Source organism: Oncorhynchus masou, chromosome 21 (assembly GCF_036934945.1).
Source record: "Oncorhynchus masou masou isolate Uvic2021 chromosome 21, UVic_Omas_1.1, whole genome shotgun sequence".
Taxonomy (NCBI): domain Eukaryota; kingdom Metazoa; phylum Chordata; class Actinopteri; order Salmoniformes; family Salmonidae; genus Oncorhynchus; species Oncorhynchus masou.
In genome coordinates this window covers 11,071,506-11,094,918 of record NC_088232.1, presented here as the reverse complement: position 1 = coordinate 11,094,918, position 23,413 = coordinate 11,071,506, and the positions used below count along the sequence as shown (strand labels likewise).

Below are 23,413 nucleotides of genomic sequence, written 5' to 3'. Positions count from 1 at the left end.
AACTTCCCTAGAGTACTACTACTACTACTACTACTACTCTGTTTCCTGCTGCTATTGAGATTAACTCCACTACTACTCTGTTGCTGCTGCCCTCGATCGTAATACCCTGATACCATGCCGTTACTACTGTGATAAGCACACAGGGACGTAGTAGAAACAAGGTCAGACGCATGTGTCTGTTTGTTTCGATTTCTCTCCCTCCTGTGCATTTGGTTTGATCAGAAAACAAAGGTGTGAATGACTCATCAAGGACAAATGAATTTAGCCTAGTCAGTTAGTGTATGAATTAAGAAGCAAGCCTACCAATTGTCGTGGTCCAGTTTTTCGAAAAGGAGTCCTGTCCTGGAATGGATATGAAATGTCATGTTCAGATTGGGTTGCTAGGCTATGAGTGGCGTATATAGGCTTCATTCCACAAACATCTGGGTCCTGAGTGGTGAGTGCTGGACTTGGCGTCCCACAGAGCAATGAGTTGCTTAAAGAGACAGCTTCAATACAGTTAGATGACAGGAAGTCTCTCCAGCCAAATCTGGGATCATGTTAAAACAGCTCTCTGCGTGTTGGGACTGGGAGACCTGCCTGCCGTCACCACAGAAACCTCATCGCGACCTCATATAGTGGGCTTTATTGGAGCTCCCATGAAGGGGTTTCTGATAGCTCTTAACTTCCCATGGCCAGATATGCTTTCTCATTGTGCCAAACCAAAACCTACACTTCTGATGAGTTAGAGGAAGTTCGATTTTAGGGGAAAATTAGCTAGGATATATGAATAAAAAGCAGCTAAGATATATAGTGACTTACAGTGAGACTGTTCAATAATACTCAGTGTACTCAGAGTTAGGTAAATATACAAGAGTATTTGCAGAGAGGGTTGAGGCAAATGTCAGATAGAGCACACTTTTGAAATATTGAAGGTGTGCTTACATAGATTAAATGTGCATTAAGGATTCTGTAACATTCAGAGAAAAGCCAGTCTAAAAATGCTCCTATCTCATTACAGGAGCTAATATGCTACCTCTGCAGTGGCCCAGATTCACAGGAGCAGGAGTGTGTGCTTGTGCATGTGTCATATGTGTGTGTACAGTACCAGTCAAAAGTTGACACACCTACTCATTCCAGGGTTTTTCTTTATTTTGACGGTTTTCTACATTGTAGAATACTAGTGAACACAAAACTATTAAATAACACATGTGTAATCATGTAGTAACCAAAAAAAAGTGTTAAACAGATCAAAACATATTTTATATTTGAGACTCTTGATGACAGTTTGCACACTCTTGGCATTCTCTCAACCAGCTTCATGAGGTAGTCCCTGGAATACATTTAAATAAACAGGTGTGCCTTGTTAAAAGTTGATTTGTGGAATCTATTTCCTTCTTAACGCGTTTGAGCCAATCAGTTGTGTTGTGACAAGGTAGTGGTCGTATACAGAAGATAGCCCTATTTGGTAAAAGATCAAGTCCAAATTATACCAAGAACTTCTCGAATAAGCAAAGAGAAACAGTCCATCATTACTTTAAGAAATTAAGGTCAGTCATTCTGGAACATCGCAAAAACCAACCCTAACTATTATGATGACACTGGCTCTCATGAGGACCGCCATAGGAATGGAAGACCCAGAGTTACCTCTGCTTCAGAGGATAAGTTCATTAGAGGTACTAGCCAAACTCCACTATGGCCAAGACCAAAGAGCTGTCAAAGGACACCAGAAACAAAATTTTAGACCTGCACCAGGCTGGGAAGACTGAATCTGTAATAGGTAAGCAGCTTGGTTTGAAGAAATCAACTGTAGGAGTAATTATTAGGAAATGGAAGACATACAAGATCACTGATAATCTCCCTCGATCTGGGGCTCCACGCAAGATCTCACCCGGTGGGGTCAAAAAGATCACAAGAACGGTGAGCAAAAATCCCAGAACCACACGGGGGGACCTAGTGAATGACCTGCAGAGAGCTGGGACCAAAGTAACAAAGCCTACCATCAGTAACACACTACGCCGCCAGGGACTCAAATCCTGCAGTGCCAGACGTGTCCCCCTGCTTAAGCCAGTACATGTCCAGGCCCGTCTGAAGTTTGCTAGAGACCATTTGGATGATCCAGAAGAAGATTGGGAGAATGTCATATGGTCAGATGAAACCAAAATAGAACTTTTTTGGTAAAAACTCAACTCGTCGTGTTTGGAGGACAAAGAATGCTGAGTTGCATCCAAAGAACACCATACCTACTGTGAAGCATGGGGGTGGAAACATCATGCTTTGGGGCTGTTTTTCTGCAAAGGGACCAGGACAACTGATCCATGTAAAGGAAATAATGAATGGGGCCTGATTTTGAGTGAAAACCTCCTTCCATCAGCAAGGGCATTGAAGATGAAACGTGGCTGGGTCTTTCAGCATGACAATAATCCCAAACACACCACCCAGGCAACAAAGGAGTGGCTTCGTAAGAAGCATTTCAAGGTCCTGGAGTGGCCTAGCCAGTCTCCAGATCTCAACCCCATAGAAAATTTTTGGAGGGAGTTGAAAGTCCGTGTTGCCCAGCAACAGCCCCAAAACATCACTGCTCTAGAGGAGATCTGCATGGAGGAATGGGCCAATATACCAGCAACAGTGTGTGAAAACCTTGTGAAGACTTACAGAAAACATTTGACCTCTGTCATTGCCAACAAAGGGTATATAACAAAGCATTGAGATGAACTTTTGTTATTGACCAAATACTTATTTTCCACCATAATTTGCAAATAAATTCATAAAAAATCCTACAATGTGATTTTCTGGATTTTTTTTCTCATATTGTCTGTCATAATTGAAGTGTACCTATGATGAAAATTACAGGCCTCTCTCATCTTTTTAAGTGGGAGAACTTGCACAATTGGTGGCTGTATGTGTTGGAGCTTGCGTGCGGACAGGTGTGACGCGCGCACACATGTGTGTACCCATCCATCCGTACGCATATGTGTGTGATAGTGCCATGTTAGAGGAATCTCTAAAGTAGCAGTAGCAGTTGGGGCTCAACCTTTCATATTGCTGCTCACCAGAGCACACACACACACACACACACACACACCATCGCACAGCCAGAGAGGCTGATCAAAGTAGATACAGGAACGTGTGTGAAGCCTAAGCGCAGCCTTGTAGCTTCCCCGGCATACACATGCATGTATACATACATAACCACGCACACACACACACACACACACAAACATACACACATGTACACACACTCGCACACACATATGTGCCCTTTCACCTTCTCTCTCTTTCTCTCCTTAAAGCACCCTCACTCGCTCTCTCTCTCTTACACGTGTACACACATGAGAGCCCTATACGAAGAAGGCTGATTCTGTAGCCAGAGAGAGAGAGAAACCAGGTGTGAAACTGATAGCTCTCGAGATCATAATGACATTTGTTTGCTCTGATGACATCCGCCAAGCTTCTCCTGGACATGATCTAAGTGCAATTTCAGCGAAACACGTGCCTCGAATTAGTTGAAATTACAACGTGTCAATTTCCTGCCTGTGTCCTGCTGCATGAGTCAACGACTAGCCTATTAGATGATAACGTCTTTCACAGGCGTTTCTCTCAACTCAACACAACCCCACCCACTCACCTCCTCAGGTAGCTCCAGTGAAGACAGACTTCAAACTTCAAAGACCAAAGTGACAGACTTAATCAAAGTTGTGCCTCCATACAGTGTGACACTTGTATTAGCTGGCCTGGAGCAGGAAGATCCCTCCATACACTGTTGCAAATTAGGCATATGGCGAACATAAGGTGTTTTTGGGGTCCCTCGCAGCTAACCACTAGCATGATATTCCTTATGAATCATTCCTAAAGTAAGCATCTATATACAGCCTTATAAAGGGTTTATGAAGGCTGAAGTCAGCTATGCAGCCTTATAAAGGGTTTATGAAGCAGTCATTTTGCATTACAGGTTGTACTTCATTTAAAATAGGCCCTCCTCGTGTATGGCTGACTGTGCAGCCGATCAATGAAAGGTGTAGGGTCCGTCCCAAATGACCTACACAGTGCATTATTTTGGGTCAGATGTAGTTCCCAAAAAAGGGAATAGGGTGACATTTTAGGACACACATGGAGTAATGTAAAAACCTGCCAGGCCTCTCCCTTTGAAGAACTATTAAAGAGAAATCCATTTTATTGCTTTCTGGAACAGACAATATGCCATAAAGATTTCCCTTTTACCACGTCACTCATTACAGAATAAAAAGGACCAAGGCACGACGATGGGAGAATCAAATTGCTTTCCGTATTCGTAATTACTTTTTTTTTCTCCACAAATTGATAAAGTTTGAACCAATAACAAAAACAGATGACTGGCGACAAGTAATTCTATCCGGGCAACGCAAAATTGTCTCTAGACTGGATAGGCTGCTTCCCAAATGGCTTACTATTCCCTACATACAGTAGTGCACTACTTTTGACCAGGGCATTCTATAGAGAATAGGGTGCCATTGGAGACGCATCATAAACTTCGCTCAAAATATGATGTTGAGTCCAGATAGGAGAATTGGAAGGTGGAGATGCTTGAGGAGTTTTATAGCTTGTTGTTTTATTTCAAAAACAAGCTCATATACACAGACCAACACTGAAGTCCCTCTGAACATCCAATAAATGTTTTAATCAGTGCTAGAAATACACTAGTCATATCTCTGGCTTCTGTCGTCTACATAGACAACACACATCCTAATTGACTCTAATATGACTATGTGAGAGTCAACTAAGTCGAATTGATTCTTATGTGACTATGTGAGAGTCAACTAAGTCGAATTGATTCTTATGTGACTATGTGAGAGTTAACTAAGTCGAATTGATTCTTATGTGACTATGTGAGAGTCAACTAAGTCTAATTGATTCTTATGTGACTATGTGAGAGTCAACTAAGTTTTGGCTCCTGCAGTGCACTGACTACTTTCCTGGTCACACTAACACATGTCCTCACCTATTGTAATTATTCACTTTGAAACACAACAAAGGCAGCACCAGACCCTCAGACGCCCCTCAGTCTCTTTGAAGTAAACTCAGCAAGGCCAAACTAGCAATTCCACACACACACACACACACACACACACATGCAAGCCCACACCCGCGCACCCACACTGAGCACACTCAAATTGAACCATCCCCTTCTAAGAACATGGGGGCAATTTTCGCAGAGCTTGAAGCCAGCCACCCATCCGCCCCTTTGGAAAAATGTTGTTGGGTTTCTCAAATGAGGGGAAATCTGTAAAGCGCACATGCTGTCTCTCCTCGCATGGCCCTTCGTCTCAGCGGCAGAGGCAGACGATTCATGATTCATATTCTGAAGACAGGAAGGGAGCATAAAAAGGCTCCATTACTTACAGCTGTACTGACATCCTCTTGGCTGGCCTTGCAGGGATTAAAGGGGCAATCTGGGATATTCCCGATATTGCGCTTCCCAAATGCAAAACTATTTTAAGGTTGTAAATGTATTTGAGAAGAGTTAGTGTTTATACTTAGATTTCTGGAAAGCCTACATAAAAATCAAGAGGAATGAGCACGGCCGTTACTCATCCAAGTAAATGAAGAACATTTAGTGGTTAAATCGTATTAACAAGATGAGAGAAAAATAGAATTACTGTTGGGTTTTTAAATTCTAAACCAAGAGCATGAAATTACATATGGCAAGCTGTGTTCTCAGGATTGGATTTTGGACAAGATCTCGGGTTTTCTGTCTTTTGGTAATAGAATGATATGGTCTGACAAGCAAATGTGCTGTCATTCAGTCAGGGTGTGACAAACGTCATGACACTTCAACAGCATCACAAGCAAATTGCTATTATTGTATCATAATAAGCTACATACACAAGATAAATGCTATGTTTTTACAGATAAGAATCCATTCAACTGCTGTTCCCACTACATCCTGTAGCCCTTGCCTTTTTGGTGCATGTGTGTGTGAGTGTATAAGAGTCCTGCATTGGGTCGGGTACCCAATCAGCTGGCGGGTGCAATGAAAACCTTCCTTCAACCCGTGGGTCAGTTTGCGGTTCAGAACAATTATAATGCGGGTCAGATTTTTTTTTAAATTAAGATGATTGCAAAATTAAAGCATGTTCATTTCTTCTCTTCTCTCTGCTGCACTGCATGCAGCTGTAGGCAGCCCACTCACTGTTGCATTGGGTTGCCTAGCAGTAAACAAACACGCCGTGCCCGTGCCTCTGCCCCATAGTCCCTCATGATGTGACATTCACTGAATCCACATGGGTGGTACAGGGGAACGGATATAAAAATCTCCAAAAATCAAATTAGCCCTAAAGTTGCCTTGTTAAATCTTGTTCATTCTCTTAATTAAATATGACTGAATGTCTGATCCAACATACTTTGGTGATATAGTTATCAAGCTACGGCATATCCTTTAAAAATAAATATGTTTGTGTTCAGGGTGTGCTAATAGAATGTGTAACAGGGTTGGTTATGTTTCCACTTGCCTGTAAAGAAAGGTGTATTTAATGTTCAAGCATTCTTATTGGTTAGTTCAACTCTGATGACAATAAGCCGTGTTGTGATTGGCCCCGCTTGCAGATGGAGGGAGATCGTGAACGTCAGGTCTTCCCAGTATGAAAATGTGATGCAAGGGGTAGGTCACGTTCTGAATACTGTTTTTTATTTTACATTGTGTACAAGTTTGCTGTACATTACTAATTTATACATTTGTGGGTATATGGTACCTGTTAGGGATGTGCATTGGCATATGATTGCTGTAAATAAGTGTGTTAGCTGGCATACACCGGAGTAATGGTCACATAAGCCCACTGCAGACACAGTTGTCTTGATGCTACAGATTTTGCCATCGACAGCCATCAATACCGTTCAGCCCTGCACAACTAACGTGCTGTTTCCTATTTAACAACAGGTATTTACACATGTTAAATTTTATTGTATTTTATTGTAATTTTATTGTATTGTATTTTTGTATTTTGTTTGTCCCAGTATGAAAATGTGATGCAAGGGCTTTGCCATTGACAGCCATCAATACCGTTAAGCCCTGCACAACTAACGTGCCGTTTCCTATTTAACAACAGCAACAGAAATAAACGATGCTCAACTGGGACCACTGGCTGATGTGATTTACTTGGACAAAACACAACGCAAGTAGAGTACGATTTACATCTGTTGCACATGCTAACGCTTAAGACAAACTGATAAAATAGCTAGCATAGCTAAGCCATCGCTAGCATTCAGTGGTTGAAGTTGAAGTAACTTTTGAGAGTAATGGAGTTGTCTGGTGACTATGACATGAATTTACACTAAATATATAATTCACGAAATGTGGACGGGAGCTATAATACAGTTATAATACCATGTATATTTTTACTGCTCCTTGAAATCAGGCTTGGCTGCATTGCTTTAGATGGGGAAAGACTGCTTCCGTACCCCGCTCGTCCCCGCTTGCGTGAATTTTGTTAAATACATTAATGTCATTGGCAGGTACTGGGTTGGCTCTCGGAACAATTCTATGCAGGTCGGGTGACAGAGAAAAATCTGTCCTGATGTCAGGCCATGATGTTATAGCTACTGAACGAAATGGTGAAAGTACAAAAGGGAAAATAAATAAACATAAATATGGGTTGTATTTACAATGGTGTCATTTCTTCACTGTTTGCCCTTTTCTTGTGGCAACAGGTCACAGATCTTGCTGCTGTTATGTCACAGTGTGGTATTTCACCCAATAGATATGGGAGTTTATCAAAATCGGGTTTGTTTTCAAAGGCTTTGTGGCTCTGTGTAATCTGAGGGAAGAATGTGTCTCTAATATGGTCATACATTTGGCAGGAGAAAGGTGCAGCTCAGTTTCCACCTCATTTTGTGGGCAGTGTGCATATAGCCTGTCTTCTCTTGAGAGGCAGATCTGCCTACCGCGGCCTTTCTCAATAGGTGGTTGTAGAATTTAGCGCATATTTGCTGGATTTTCATAATTAGATGGTATTGGTCAAATTATGCTCTGCATGCATTATTTAGTGTTTTACGTTGTACACAGAGGATATTTTTGCAGAATTCTGAATGCAGAGTCTCAATTTGGTGTTAGTCCCATTTTGTGAATTATTGGTTGGTGAGCAGACCCCAGACCTCACAGCCATAAAGGGCAATGGGTTCTATTACTGATTCAATCATTTTTTGCCAGATCATAATTGGTATGTCAAATTTTATGTTCCTTTTGATGGCATAGAATGCCCTTCTTCCCTTGTCTCTCAGATCGTTCACAGCGTTGTGGAAGTTACCTGTGGCGCTGATGTTTAGGCCGAGGTATGTATAGTTTTTTGTGTTCTCTAGGGCAACGGTGTCTAGATGGAATTTGTATTTGTAATCCTGGTGACTGGACCATTTATTGTCAGGGCCCAGGTCTGGCAGAATCTGTGCAGAAGATCTCGGTGCTGCTGTAGGCCCTCCTTGGTTGGTGACAGAAGCACCAGATCATCAGCAAACAGTAGACATTTGACTTCAGATTCTAGTAGGGTGAGGCCTGGTGTTGCGGACTGTTCTAGCAACCTCTCCAATTTGTTGATATATACACTGCTCAAAAAAATAAAGGGAACACTTAAACAACACAATGTAACTCCAAGTCAATCACACTTCTGTGAAATCAAACTGTCCACTTAGGAAGCAACACTGATTGACAATATATTTAACATGCTGTTGTGCAAATGGAATAGACAGCAGGTGGAAATTATAGGCAATTAGCAAGACACCCCCAATAAAGGAGTGGTTCTGCAGGTGATGACCACAGACCACTTCTCAGTTCCTATGCTTCCTGGCTGATGTTTTGGTCATTTTTGAATGCTGGCGGTGATTTCACTCTAGTGGTAGCATGAGACGGAGTCTACAACTCACACAAGTGGCTCAGGTAGCTCAGGTAGTGGCTCATCCAGGATGGCACATCAATGCGAGCTTTGGCAAGAAGGTTTGCTGTGTCTGTCAGCGTAGTGTCCAGAGCATGGAGGCGCTACCAGGAGACAGGCCAGTACATCAGGAGACGTGGAGGAGGCCGTAGGAGGGCAACAAACCAGCAGCAGGACCGCTACCTCCGCCTTTGTGCAAGGAGGAGCAGGAGGAGCACTGCCAGAGCCCTGCAAAATGACCTCCAGCAGGCCACAAATGTGCATGTGTCTGCTCAAACAGTCAGAAACAGACTCCATGAGGGTGGTATGAGGGCCCGACGTCCACAGGTGGGGGTTGTGCTTACAGCCCAATACCATGCAGGACGTTTGGCATTTGCCAGAGAACACCAGGATTGGCAAATTCGCCACTGGCGCTCTGTGCTCTTCACAGATGAAAGCAGGTTCACACTGAGCACATGTGACAGACGTAACAGAGTCTGGGGACGCCGTGGAGAACGTTCTGCTGCCTGCAACATCCTCCAGCATGACCGGTTTGGCGGTGGGTCAGTCATGGTGTGGGGTGTCATTTCTTTGGGGAGCCGCACAGCCCTCCATGTGCTCGCCAGAGGTAGCCTGACTGCCATTAGGTACCTAGATGAGATCCTCAGAACCCTTGTGAGACCATATGCTGGTGCGGTTGGCCCTGGGTTCCTCCTAATGCAAGACAATGCTAGACCTCATGTGGCTGGAGTGTGTCAGCAGTTCCTGCAAGAGGAAGGCATTGATGCAATGGACTGGCCCGCCCGTTCCCCAGACCTGAATCCAATTGAGCACATCTGGGACATCATGTCTCGCTCCATCCACCAACTCCACATTGCACCACAGACTGTCCAGGAGTTGGTGGATGCTTTTGTCCAGGTCTGGGAGGAGATCCCTCAGGAGACCATCCGCCACTTCATCAGGAGCATGCCCAGGCGTTGTAGGGAGGTCATACAGGCACGTGGAGGCCACACACACTACTGAGCCTCATTTTGACTTGTTTTAAGGACATTACATCAAAGTTGGATCAGCCTGTAGTGTGGTTTTCCACTATAATTTTGCGTGTGACTCCAAATCCAGACCTCCATGGGTTGATAAATTTGATTTCCATTGATCATTTTTGTGTGATTTTGTTGTCAGCACATTCAACTATGTAAAGAAAAAAGTATTTAATAAGAATATTTAATTCATTCAGATCTCGGATGTGTTATTTTAGTGTTCCCTTTATTTTTTTAGCAGTGTATGTTGAAGAGGGTGAGGCTTAAGCTGCAACCCTGTCTCACCCCACGGCCCTGTGGGACGAAATGTGCTTGTTTTGCCAATCTTAACTGCACACTTGTTGTTTGTGTACATGGATTTTATAATGTCTTGTGTTTTTCCCCCAACAACACTTTCCATCAATTTGTATAGCAGACCCTCATGCCAAATTGAGTCAAAGGCTTTTTTTTATCAACAAAGCATGAGAAGACTTTGCCTTTGTTTTGGTTTGTTTGTTTGTCAATTAGGGTGTGCAGGGTGAATACGTGGTCTGTCGTACGATAATTTGGTAAAAAGCCCATTTGACATTTTCTCGGTACATTGTTTTCACTGAGAAATTGTACGAGTCTGCTGTTAACGATAATTCAGAGGGTTTTCCCAAGGTTGCTGTTGACTATCCCATGGTAGTTATTGGGGTCAAATCTGTCTCCACTTTTGTGGATTGGGGTGATCAGTCCTTGGTTCCAAATATTGGGGAAGATGCCAGAGATAAGGATGATGTTAAAGAGTTTAAGTATAGCCAACTGGAATTTGTTGTCTGTATATTTTATCATTTCATTGAGGATACCATCAACACCACAGGCCTTTTTGGGTTGGAGGGGTTTTATTTTGTCCTGTAGTTCATTCAAGGTAATTGGATAATCCAGTGGGTTTTGGTAGTCTTTAATAGTTGATTCAAAGATTTTTATTTGATCATCTATATGTTTTTGATGTTTGTTCTTTGTTATAGAGCCAAAAAGATTGGAGAAGTGGTTTACCCATACATCTCCATTTTGAATAGATATTTCTTTGTGTTGTTGTTTGTTTAGTGTTTTCCAATTTTCCCAGATGTGGTTAGAGTTTAGGAATTATTCAATTACATTGAGCTGATGTCTGACGTGCTGTTTCTTCTTTTTCCATAGTGTATTTCTGTATTGTTTTAGTGATTCACCATAGTGAAGGCATAGACTCTGTAACGGTCGTCGGTGGAAGAAGGTGAGGACCAATGCGCAGCGTGGTAAGTGAACATATTTTTAATAAAGCAATAGAACACTGAACAAAAACAACAAAGTGAACAAACGAAACCGAAACAGTTCTGTCTGGTGCAGAATAAACACTCAACGGAAAACAATCACCCAGGAAACACAGGTGGGAAAAGGCTACCTAAGTGTGATTCTCAATCAGAGACAACTAACGACACCTGCCTCTGATTGAGAACCATACCAGGCCAAACACAAAACACAACATAGAAAACAATGAACAAAGGCAACCCACCCAACTCACGCCCTGACCATACAAAAACAAAGACATAACAAAATAACTAAGGTCAGAACGTGACAGTATCCCCCCCAAAGGTGCGGACTCTGGCCGCAAAACCTGAACCTATAGGGGAGGGTCTGGGTGGGTGTCTGCCACGGTGGCGGCTCTGGCGCGGGACGTGGACCCCACTCCATCATAGTCTTTACCCGCTTCTTAACCCGCCTCCGTGGCGCCTTTCGAACGGGACCCTCGCCGCCGACCTCGGACTGGGGACCCTAGTAACGGGTCCCGAATGGACGGGAGATTCCGGCAGCACCGGACAGGCGGGAGACCCAGGCAGCGCCTGAGTGAAGGGCGACTCCGGCAGCACAGGAACGGCGGGAGACTCCGGCAGGCGATTCTGACAGCTCCTGGCTGACGGACGGGCTGCTCTGGCAGCTCAGGACAGACGGGCGGCTCTGGCAGCTCAGGACAGACGGGCAGCTCTGGCAGCTCAGGACAGACGGGCGGCTCTGGCAGCTCAGGACAGACGGGAGACTCTGGCAGCTCAGGACAGACGGGAGCACCTGGAGGAAGGAGACAGAGAGACAGCCTGGTGCGTGGGGCTGCCACCGGCCTGATGCGTAGAGGAGGCACCGGATAGACCAAACCGTGGAGGCGCACTGGAGGTCTCAAGCACCGAGCCTGCACAACCCTACCTGGCTGGATACTCCCTGTCGCCAGGCCAGTGCGGCAAGGTGGAACAGACCGCACTGGGCTGTGCTGGCAAACCGGGGACACTGTGCGTAGGGCGAGTGCCATGTACCCCAGCCCAAGGAGATGCACTGGAGACCAGATGCGCTGAGTCGGCTTCATGGCACCTGGCTCGATGCCCACTCTATCCCGGCCGATACGAGGCGCTGCAATGTATTGCACCGGGCTATGACTGCGCACTGGGGACACCGTGCGCCTCACGGCATAACACGGTGCCTGCCCGGTCCACCACTCTCCACGGTAAGCACGGGGAGTTGGCTCAGGTCTCCTACCTGACTTAGCCACACTCCCCATGTTCCCCCCAAATAAATTTTTGGGGCTGCCTCTCGTCCCAGCCGCGCTGCTGTGCTGTCTCCTCATTCCACCGCCGCTCAGCTTTCGCTGCCTCCAGCTCTGCCTTGGGGCGGCGATATTCCCCAGCCTGTGCCCAGTGTACTTCTCCGTCCAGAATCTCCTCCCATGTCCATGAGTCCCGAGATTTCTGCTGCTGCCCGATACCACGCTGCTTGGTCCTTTGGTGGTGGGTGATTCTGTAACAGTCGTCAGTGGAAGAAGGTGAGGACCAATGCGCAGCGTGGTAAGTGAACATATTTTTAATAAAGCAATAGAACACTGAACAAAAACAACAAAGTGAACAAACGAAACCGAAACAGTTCTGTCTGGTGCAGATACAAACACTCAACAGAAAACAATCACCCACGAAACACAGGTGGGAAAAGGCTACCTAAGTATGATTCTCAATCAGAGACAACTAACGACACCATACCAGGCAAAACATAAAACACAACATAGAAAAACGAACATAGACAACCCACCCAACTCACGCCCTGACCATACTAAAACAAAGACATAACAAAAGAACTAAGGTCAGAACATGACAGACTGAGGTTTTCTGGGTCTCTATGTTTTTTGTTGGACAGGTTTCTCAATATCTTTCTTAAGTTTTTGCATTCTTCATCAAACCATTTGTCATTGTTCATTTTCTTCGGTTTTCTTTTTGAAATGTATAGATTTGATAGGGAAGCTGAGAGGTCAAATATACTGTTTAGATTTTCTACTGCCAAGTTTACACCTTCACTATTACAGTGGAACGTTTTGTCCAAGAAGTTGTCTAAAAGGGATTGAATTTGATGTTGCCTAATTGTTTTTGGTAGGTTTCCACACTACATTCCTTCCACCTATAGCATTTCTTAATATTTCCCAGTTCCTTTGGCTTTGATGCCTCATGATTGAGTATTACTCTGTTCAAGTAAACTGTGATTTTGCTGTGATCTGATAGGGGTGTCAGTGGGCTGACTGAGCGCTCTGAGAGACTCTGGGTTGAGGTCAGTGATAAAGTAGTCTACTGCCAACAGATGAGCAATAGGTGTACCTACCATAGGAGGCCCCACGGAGCTTCCCATTGACTATGTACATACCCAGCGTGCGACAGAGCTACAGGAGTTGTGACCCGTTTTTGTTGGTTATGTTGTCATAGAGTTGTGCCTCTCTCGCTCTCTCTCTATATATACTCTCTTTCCTCTCTCCTATACACTTTCTCTTCATTAGGCTAACCCTTAATGCTGATACTATGTCATACTGCAAGACACATGATCCAGCAGTCACCTATACATGGAAAAAGGACAATAGTGAGTGATTGACAGACACAGTACAGCTCTAATGTGAGCATATACTGGCCTTTGTGTGTCTGTGCAGTCAGTAGTGAATAAGGGCTTCTGACGCAATATTTCCTTGGGGGTGCTGAATATATCAACATTTTAAAAAAAAGATAGCATAGTCAGGGTTAAAAAAGGAAGAGAAAAAATATCCTGTCGTAAACAATGGAGAAGTTAATGCACAAAGACACTAGGGCCTGCACACTGCGGGGGGGACGAGCTGAGAGCTGAGTAGGTACTGGGGGGCCACACTGGACCCTGATCTATAGTGTGTGTGTGTGCCTGCCACTGTGTGTGTGTGTCTGTGTGTGTGTGTGAGTCTGCAATTGTGTGTGGGTGTGTGGCAGTCATTGCATATGTATGTGTCTAGAGACAGTGCTGCTGCAGCAGGCAGGATGGACAATGGGAGGGGGTGTGGGGCGGGTAGACAACACTGCCTGCCTCTGAGCCCTACAGGGAGATTTGCCTCAGATGGAATCAAAAGAACAACAAGGCGTTCCCAGGTACAGGGCAGATAAAGGGAACAGCAGAAAGAGAGAGAGAAGAGGGAGGGAGATGCCAATATAGCCCTTTGAATTGAATTGAGAGTGAGAGAGGAGGGGGTGGAGAGAGAGAGGGTAGAGATGCTCAGCAAAGTGACTGAGCCTCACAGGGATTAGCATAGTGAGAAAGTGTGTCCCCAAACGGCATCCCATTTCCTATATAGCTCTGTAGGCCCTGGTGAAAAGTAGCTGACGTACAACTTGAGATTCAGACTTATGCTGAATGATTGTACTGTGAATGCTGTTTGTGAGACATCAGAAAGAACACGTGACCATGACCAAGCTAAGCCTTCTGTAAATCATAGAAAGACCTTGTTTACTTTTAGGCCTAGATCTAGCCAGCAAGGTTTAGTCACGAAAGTCTGCTTTTAAAGGATTATCTATTATCTATTTGTATTCCTATAGTAGGTGAATGACTAACAGGCACTGGAGAGAGAAAGAGAGAGAGCAAGTGAGTGAGATTGAATGTGTCAATTAATCTAGTATTCCACGGATACATGGAAGAGAGGGCTTGTATTAAGAAAGAGTCTGTACTGTATTAGTTTAAACTAATTAGCCCCTGGTGGGCTTTCAGATCCTAGAGATACAACATAGTAGTGTTGTATTTTATTCTGTGCTTCAACTTCTCCCACACATCACACAGGTCAGTACTGGGCCACTCTGGTCCTAAAGAAGGATTGGTAGTGACCGTGGGATATATCCCAAATGGCACCCTATTCCCTATATAATGCACTGATCAAACATAGTGCACTGTTTAGGGAATAGGGGGCTATTTAGATGTAGGCATCGCCATGGCAGGTGAAGTAATGGGAGCAAAAATAACTTTGCATGATAATAACTCTCCCATTCTCTATTTCTCACTACCTCAATCTTCCTCTCTCTACAACACAAATGGATAAGGTTACATGGACAAGGGGGACCTGATCCAAGATCAGCACTCCTACTGTGACATGCTTGACACAAACGGACGGAGTACTGTCTATAGGCTAGGCTATACTGTAGCAGCTTAATTCAGATGTGCAGTCTATCCTTTGTGTAGCTAAAAGAATAGAATAGAATATAACTTTTGGTTCAAATGGAAATGTGTATCTGGCGGGGTTGGGAAAGGCAGAACACACACACACGCGCACGCGTTAAGAGGCACAGGGTCAGCAGCAGCAATTGTGGGGTGTTAAGTACCTTTCTCAAGGGCACAACGGCAGGAGATGGTAATTGGGATCAGAGACCAGCAGCCTTCCAGCTGCCAGTTCAGTTCCATTCTCATTTTTGTGTTGCCTGGCCCGGGGCTTGACCTTCCGGCTGCTGGTCTGCCTCTCTAAACTCTAGGCCCCTGTTGTTCTCCAAAAGAGGATCCCCTTCAAAGAGGAAAGAGTTTCCTGTTTCCACCACAAATAGAAAGACGAGGAAATACAGATGGTGCTCCTTCAGGACGGAGAGCCCGGTCCTGTATAGAAAAAAAGCTGCTGTGGATGGTGACGAGTAGCCCATTTATGATGCATGGTAGACTATTAGACCTACTACAATAGTTAAAAGACATCACGCAGGAAGGAGAAAGCCAACACCGTCCATTCTGATCACTTCTCTTTCATCTCCTTGCCTTTGGAGAACATCAAAATGACCACAATACCACCACGCCAAAAGGAAGATGGGGCTCCTCGATACCGGGCCATGCGAAGCCTAAAGAAGACGCTGTCAAATCAGACCTCAAAAAGGCTGATAGATGAGGCAAAGATAAGGATTGATAGTCCATTTCCATAATGCAGACAAGCTGATACGCTAGAAGCCTAAGACCCTGTCACATCTATGGCTCCATGCTCCTACCGAGAGGCCATACCAAGCTAGACAACATTAGGAGTCAGACAAGTCACTAAGATCCATACTAGTGCCACTAAAATGCACGCCCAATGCTAGGTTCATACTGGATATCAGAACACAGACAGTGGGTTTTGACAAAAATATTGCCATTTGATAACCTAGAACATACTAAGGACAGCCGATCACCCTGCTTGTCTGACTGGGTACCTTATGCGTTATAAAATGCACAACTAGTAGTAAGTACCCGTCTGCTACTGGGCCCTGGTAAAAAGTAGTGTACTATAAAGGGAATAGAGTGCCATTTGGGACTTGGCCATCATCTCATAATAGATTCTGTAGATGGAAAGCGATAGAGAAAATCCTGTAGTCACTTGGGGGAGGGGAGAAGGTGCCAAGGTGAAAAGTGTGCACTTGAAACGGATCAAGTACCCTGAACATCAAAGTGGATAACTAAGTTGTGGTTGAGAACCAGCTATCATCACCCACCGACTGCACTGTCAGTGAGTGAACGAACCAAGGGGGTTAATCTGTGTCAGTCGAGGCCCACTCACAATTTATAGGACCTCCACGAACGGCAAAGAACCCATTAACAGTTCAATCTGGTCAAGATCAATATCTCTACTTGGAGGATAGGGGCAACATCATCTTCCTTGGAAGTCTGCGAGGGGAATGAATAAGAAATGTTAAATGAAAAGGTCTTAAAAGAGCCTTTAAATTGCCCTGCAGCAAGTCTGCCCTGAGAAATAAGCCTTGTCTGCTGGACAATGATGAACAAAGGTGTCTTACCACTCAGAGTTCACTTGCTAAAATAACTCCTCGATCTTGTAGTCCATTAGCTAACTCCCTCACGCCCCTGTGCCTTTTTTAATTGAGCCGATAACAACTTTATCACAGGTAATTTTACCTCTTAACAACATTGGTTCGCTCTTTCCATGCTTTGGTGATTTAAAAGATTTCCCAATGGCCAATTTATCAACTGGACACTCAAAACAAATTAATATGGCTAATTATGGTAAAACACAATAAAGGGCTCATTCCCTAATTACATAGTTACAATGTTCTTAATTCAAGTACGAAGTACTGAACTGTACTAAACAGTAGTATGCTCGTTTTTTTAACTACCCTGTGAAGAACATGATTGAGTGCTTTTTTTCCAACATGGCGTCTGCCTAGGAGGCTTCTAGAGGGAAAACTAACATGGCAGCTGCACGTCTAGCACTTTGTGACATCGGCTGATGTAAAAAGGGCTTTATAAATACATTTGATTGATTGATAGATACTAAGCAACCGAGTCTATGGAGACGCCGGTATACTGTTGGGTGTGGTCTTTGGCTGTTTGGAAGCTGGTGAGAATGCAGCTAAGTGCAATGCGCTCACTCTCTAGGAGCAGTGCACTGACTGCTGGCTGCTGAAACTAAACTTCCCACCATATCACAGGATCATCAGACCAACTCGGTTCAACTAGCATTTGTTTTCTTGTAAATACTTTTAGCGTTTGATTGAGCCTGCCTTGAGTGCCAGACGGGCGAGATTTGGGACTTTGGACACTTTTCCATTGGTTCCAGTGCACCAGTCAAGCTCAATCAAGCCCAGCTAAAGTATTTGAACTCCTACGAATACTATTTGAACCCGGGTTTGCGGGGCATCTCTATGGGGTCACCCATGTAGTCACTACTTTGGGCAGCTAAACAAACAACATGTCTGAACTGAACAAAAGTCGTTGTCAGGGTTATTGTGACTTTTAAATGCATCATCATCCAAAATGTCCAACTGTTTTCAGAGGGCCTGAATCACAAGTAACAGTACTCCTACAGAATATTACAACAAATACTGAGTTATGTCTAATACATCCTAATGTCTCCATCAAAGACAAATGTGAGGCCACAACATTGTCGCTCTGACGAGGAGGTGTAGTAGGAAGGATCGGAGGACCAATACGCAGCGTGGTAAGTGTTCATGATATTTATTATAACTCAGAACACTAAAGAACAAAACAATAAAGTGACAACGAACAAAACGAAACAGTCCTATACGGTGAATACACAAAACACAGAACAGAAAATAATCACCCACAACTCAAAGGTGAAACCAGGCTTACTAAGTATGGTTCTCAATCAGGGACAACGATTGACAGCTGCCTCTGATTGAGAACCATACTAGGCCAAACACAGAAATCCCAAATTATAGAAAAAACAACATAGACTGCCCACCCCAACTCACGCCCTGACCATACTAAAACAAAGACAAAACAAAGGAACTAAGGTCAAAAGGTGTGACCCATGTAATAAACACAAGAGACCAGCAACATGGATAAAAGGGTGTGGCAGTAGACCATACCATCAGGCTGGGCCTCTGTGTATAAAACAGAGGGGATTCATATAAAGAAAAGATAAACAAGATGAGATGAGAAGAGAAGCACAGGAATTCAGAGCGAGAGAGAGATTGAAATATATGAAGTACTTTAGCTGTCTTTGATTGATCTTGCTTGGCGCAATGGAACCAATGGAAAAATCGCCCCTTTCAATTTAGCAAAAAAGAGTTCCCCGCCACTGTTTCGGTAAAAAGCTGAGGAAAGGGGCTGGAGAAATGTAGCCACTCTCAAATTCATAGAAAGAGCTATTGATGCAAGGACTGACCATCCATGATACCAAAATTGATAGTTTTGAGTCTATACAGTGTGTGTTTACATGTAATTTGTTTACAAACATTGGAGTACAACAAGCTTATATTTTGGGCTCTGATGGGATGTGACAGTTGAACTGAGCTCATTCAGCATTTATAAGTTATATTCTTCAAGAATCAATGGATACATATAATTCATTTCTAAGTAGCAACTGCAGGTTGCCCGTTTAACGGCCCGTTTAACGGTTGACAACTCCATTGTGTCCTCCTCCCAGAGCGCTAAGAACCTTGGCGTGATCCTGGACAACACCCTGTCGTTCTCAACTAACATCAAGGCGGTGGCCCGATCCTGTAGGTTCATGCTCTACAACATCCGCAGAGTACGACCCTGCCTCACACAGGAAGCGGCGCAGGTCCTAATCCAGGCACTTGTCATCTCCCGTCTGGATTACTGCAACTCGCTGTTGGCTGGGCTCCCTGCCTGTGCCATTAAACCCCTACAACTCATCCAGAACGCCGCAGCCCGTCTGGTGTTCAACCTTCCCAAGTTCTCTCACGTCACCCCGCTCCTCCGCTCTCTCCACTGGCTTCCAGTTGAAGCTCGCATCCGCTACAAGACCATGGTGCTTGCCTACGGAGCTGTGAGGGGAACGGCACCGCAGTACCTCCAGGCTCTGATCAGGCCCTACACCCAAACAAGGACACTGCGTTCATCCACCTCTGGCCTGCTCGCCTCCCTACCACTGAGGAAGTACAGTTCCCGCTCAGCCCAGTCAAAACTGTTCGCTGCTCTGGCCCCCCAATGGTGGAACAAACTCCCTCACGACGCCAGGACAGCGGAGTCAATCACCACCTTCCGGAGACACCTGAAACCCCACCTCTTTAAGGAATACCTAGGATAGGATAAAGTAATCCTTCTCACCCCCCTTAAATGATTTAGATGCACTATTGTAAAGTGGCTGTTCCACTGGATGTCATAAGGTGAATTCACCAATTTGTAAGTCGCTCTGGATAAGAGCGTCTGCCAAATGACTTAAATGTAAATGTAAATGTAGAACGTGACACTATCAATGGAAATATTTGACCAATCTTCCATGAAAACAACCAAGGGATCAAAGTTGTCAGTGCAATAACCTTCAACGTTGTATTATATACATGGCAACATTACTCGTTGTGGTCAAGAATTACCATCGATGTGGCACAAGTCAGTCTTGATCCATCCTATAGCCTTTAGTTATTTTCACATAAGATGACCAACCCTAAGTCATCCTATGGTGTGTGTTTTTCTCACCTTAGCATAGATAGGCCATTCCCCAAAGCAGAGCCTCAAAACCTTGAAACCTTACTCCTTTGGAGTGACAGACTGAATGCAGGCAGTGGAGAAACCTCTACCTGGGTTTTGTTCATTAGGGCACACAAAGGAACATGTTTAGCAGCGGAAAGGGAAAATGTGTTTTCTATTCGGACAAATCCTTGTAGTCCCTCTCTGTCTGTTTGCTTCCGTTTGATGCCTAATTCACAAAACCTTAGTTCAACCTGCATTTCTGTCCCAGGCTACAGGGCTTCTATGGCTACCATGAAGCCTTCCAGTTGTAGCTAACGACCACTAACAGGCTCCAAGGTGTCCTGCCAATATGGCCCCCACCCCTGTCTCCCTGGAGACCAGCCACAAAATGCACTCCTATTGAACTGTTATTGATTGTGTATCTAGGACCTATAGCCTATAATAGCTCTCCAGAGTTCCAGGACAACACAACAAGGAACTAGTAAGACTGCAGCCCTATAGCTCGACCCAAACACTAAGACTGTGTCTCAAATGGTACTCTACTCCTTACACAGTCCACGCACACACACACAAACGACTGAAGAAAACAATTGTGAAGAAAACACAGAGTGAGCCATATATACTCTCTGTGAGTGTCCTCCCTGCATGCCTGGGCACCAATCAAAAGTTCAAGTTCTAAATGCGGCCACTCCGTGACCCCTGGAGCTCTCTGAGATGCCAGGCTCAGCTCCGGTTACAGGAACAGAATGTGTGTGTGTGTGTGTTATCCACAAACCACACACCGAATCATAACCCAGACATTACTGTATGGGACTATAATTCAATAAACATGCACAGACACATGGGTCTACACACACTAACACTTTGCTTTTGAGCAGTCAGCCATTCACCACTACTGGCTTATTATTGGACAGGCACTGCTTCTTGCCCGGAGGAATGAGGTTGTGCACAAACAAAGCCAAGGGCCTATTTTAGTATTGGGATGTTTTTAGAACAATTACAAACGTGTTTACCATCTAACTGTAGATAAAGAAAAGTACTACAGCACTGCATTTTGTATTGTATGAGCTTTGGCGCTCACATGATACGAACGCTTTCATTGAAAAGCTTTCAACACCGTTTTATGTTAGGTGCTGAGGCAAAAACAAGACTTGCAGTCGGCTGCTTACCTGAGTCACGAACTTCATTCTCTAACCGAGTGTCAATAATAAATACAAGCAAATATGGGAAAAATGTGTTTGTTAAAAAAAAACGACAACTGTGCACTACACTACTAACTTTTAAACCTGCCTGGTAGCCCAGCTGAAAACAGTCAAGTAACGTTAACTCATTGAAAATGATTCTGCGAGAAATGTTGAACAGCACCACTGTTGTGGTATTAAAAATAGAGGATTAAATTAAGCCACACATCATATATATTAAGATACCTGTGCCTGCCCCTTATGTGACATATTCAGACAACGAGTTGCCTAATAGTACAGCCTCACCGAGACAAAGAATAACGGATGCATTATCCGGATGGGTAGGGACGAAAATATAGGATGCGCACCGACACGGGGCTCCAGCCTGAAAGATTCAGATTGGAAAAGGAATACCTAAAAACAAAACAAAAACGAGTAATTCCATGATTTCAGCTACCAGTCAACACAAAGCCACTCGGGGCTATACGAACCCATGTTGTATTCCGACGGAAGACCCATTATTCCCTAGATGAAAACACAGCCAACGTCTGTGTGGTAGCTTAGCTGCTATCAAGCTAACGTGCTACACCAGCCAGGTCTCGCGACTCGCCCGACAAGAGGCTCCTGTTGACAGCGCGCGTGCAGGCTTCACCACTGCTTGTTGGAGGGTACCGTACCCACTTGGAGAACGGTTCAGCTATCATTAATTACCCAGCAATGCCGGGGGGGAAATAACCATGCATATCATAGAGGCATTAAACGTGCATCCCCTTTCATTTAAAAAGGATGCATTATAATTAGAATGTTCATTGAAATAGAGAAATTGACTAGGACGCGTCAACCTCGCCTTGCTAACGTTACCGTGTAGCGTCTGACCCAGCCGCGAGACCGCGTTCCGATATTGCTCTGAAAAACCCTGGCTAGTGTGGCTGTCTTTCAAAGCTTACCTGGTTTGATGACAGCTCTTGTATCTCAACAAAAAAATGATGTATAATGTGTTGTTTTACTGTGTATTTCTCAAATATACTGCCTTCTCGGTCTCGTTCCTTCGGTTGAATCGCCTAAATCCGTGCGCTTTCCCTTCAGAATAGTGCTGAATCTGAACGGGTGCACGGCACGCGCGGCTGTCGGTGTCTAGGAAATTCTGCCGCCGCTCCCTGCCAAATAATGACCACTCCCACCGCTGAAGCCACAGCCACAGAGGAGGACAGGTGCTGATCGTGCGCTCTGTGCGCAGCTCCGTGGAATAGTGAGTGCGTTGCAATATAGTGAGTTGCGTGGCGCACATTCAAAAGGACTGTCAAATCAGCGGACTCGCTCGTGCGCGCACGCGCAGTATGTCGGTTGAGACCGCGTCCTGCTAGTAGGTTGACAGCGCATTTTTATGCGTGTCGTTGCCAAATTGTGACTGAAACGCTGGAAAATGGGACAAGTGGATGATGCGCATAGTCTACATGGACTGATAATGATTGTGGTTATGCCTGTATCTAAAAACAAATATGGCTAGGGCAAGCTATAAACAAGGAGAAAGACTGGACGTGAGAACAAACGCACAGGCCTTGTTGTCTATATCTAAACGTGAAACGAACAACAAATACATTCACCTTGTCATTGGGAGTTAAAAGTTGGGTAAAAAATACGAAATTCCATAACGATGATGACTTTTTTCAAATCCGATCAGTTTTCCACGTTGATTCAACGTCATTACATTGCATTTGTTGGGGTAGAAATTGCCTGGAAACAACGTTGATTCAGTCAGTTTTGCCCAGTGTGATGCATCAGCAAAGGAACATAATAGGCCTGTCAAGTTGAAATATTATCATTCTTAAATGTTCCATGGAGACTAGGCCCTAACTGGTTAATTCACATTAGTTGACAACTCAACCAAATCTAAATCAAAATTTGACGTTGAACTAACAGTCAGTGAGACTCAGATTTTTCACTTTAAAATGTATGTCAAACAAAAACAAATGATTGCAAAGTTAAACAAACCATACCATATGCACAAGGACTAATTTGAACAATTTACACAAATTATTTTACAAAAACACATTTACTTTAAGAACGGTGCAGATGCAAAGTTTGGTAATGGCACAAACAGCACAAACCATTATTATGTTACCAAATGTTGCATCTGCACTATTCTTCACCGTGGCATTGCCCATCCCTG

General features: G+C 44.3%; 1 protein-coding gene across 2 annotated transcripts in view; it reads right to left on the bottom strand.

Moving 5' to 3' along the window:
* Positions 1 to 22,454, bottom strand: part of LOC135507809 (catenin alpha-2) — a 679,445-nt gene extending 656,991 nt beyond the window's left edge. Inside the window, exon 1 of one of the 2 annotated variants that reach the window (XM_064927473.1) lies at positions 22,191 to 22,454. The gene's annotated coding sequence lies outside the window, so the exon portion shown is untranslated. Of the gene's footprint in view, positions 1 to 303; positions 388 to 22,190 lie in introns of those variants that run through there. The other variant, XM_064927474.1, reaches the window with a different exon arrangement.
* Between the last annotated feature and the right edge of the window lie 959 nt (positions 22,455 to 23,413).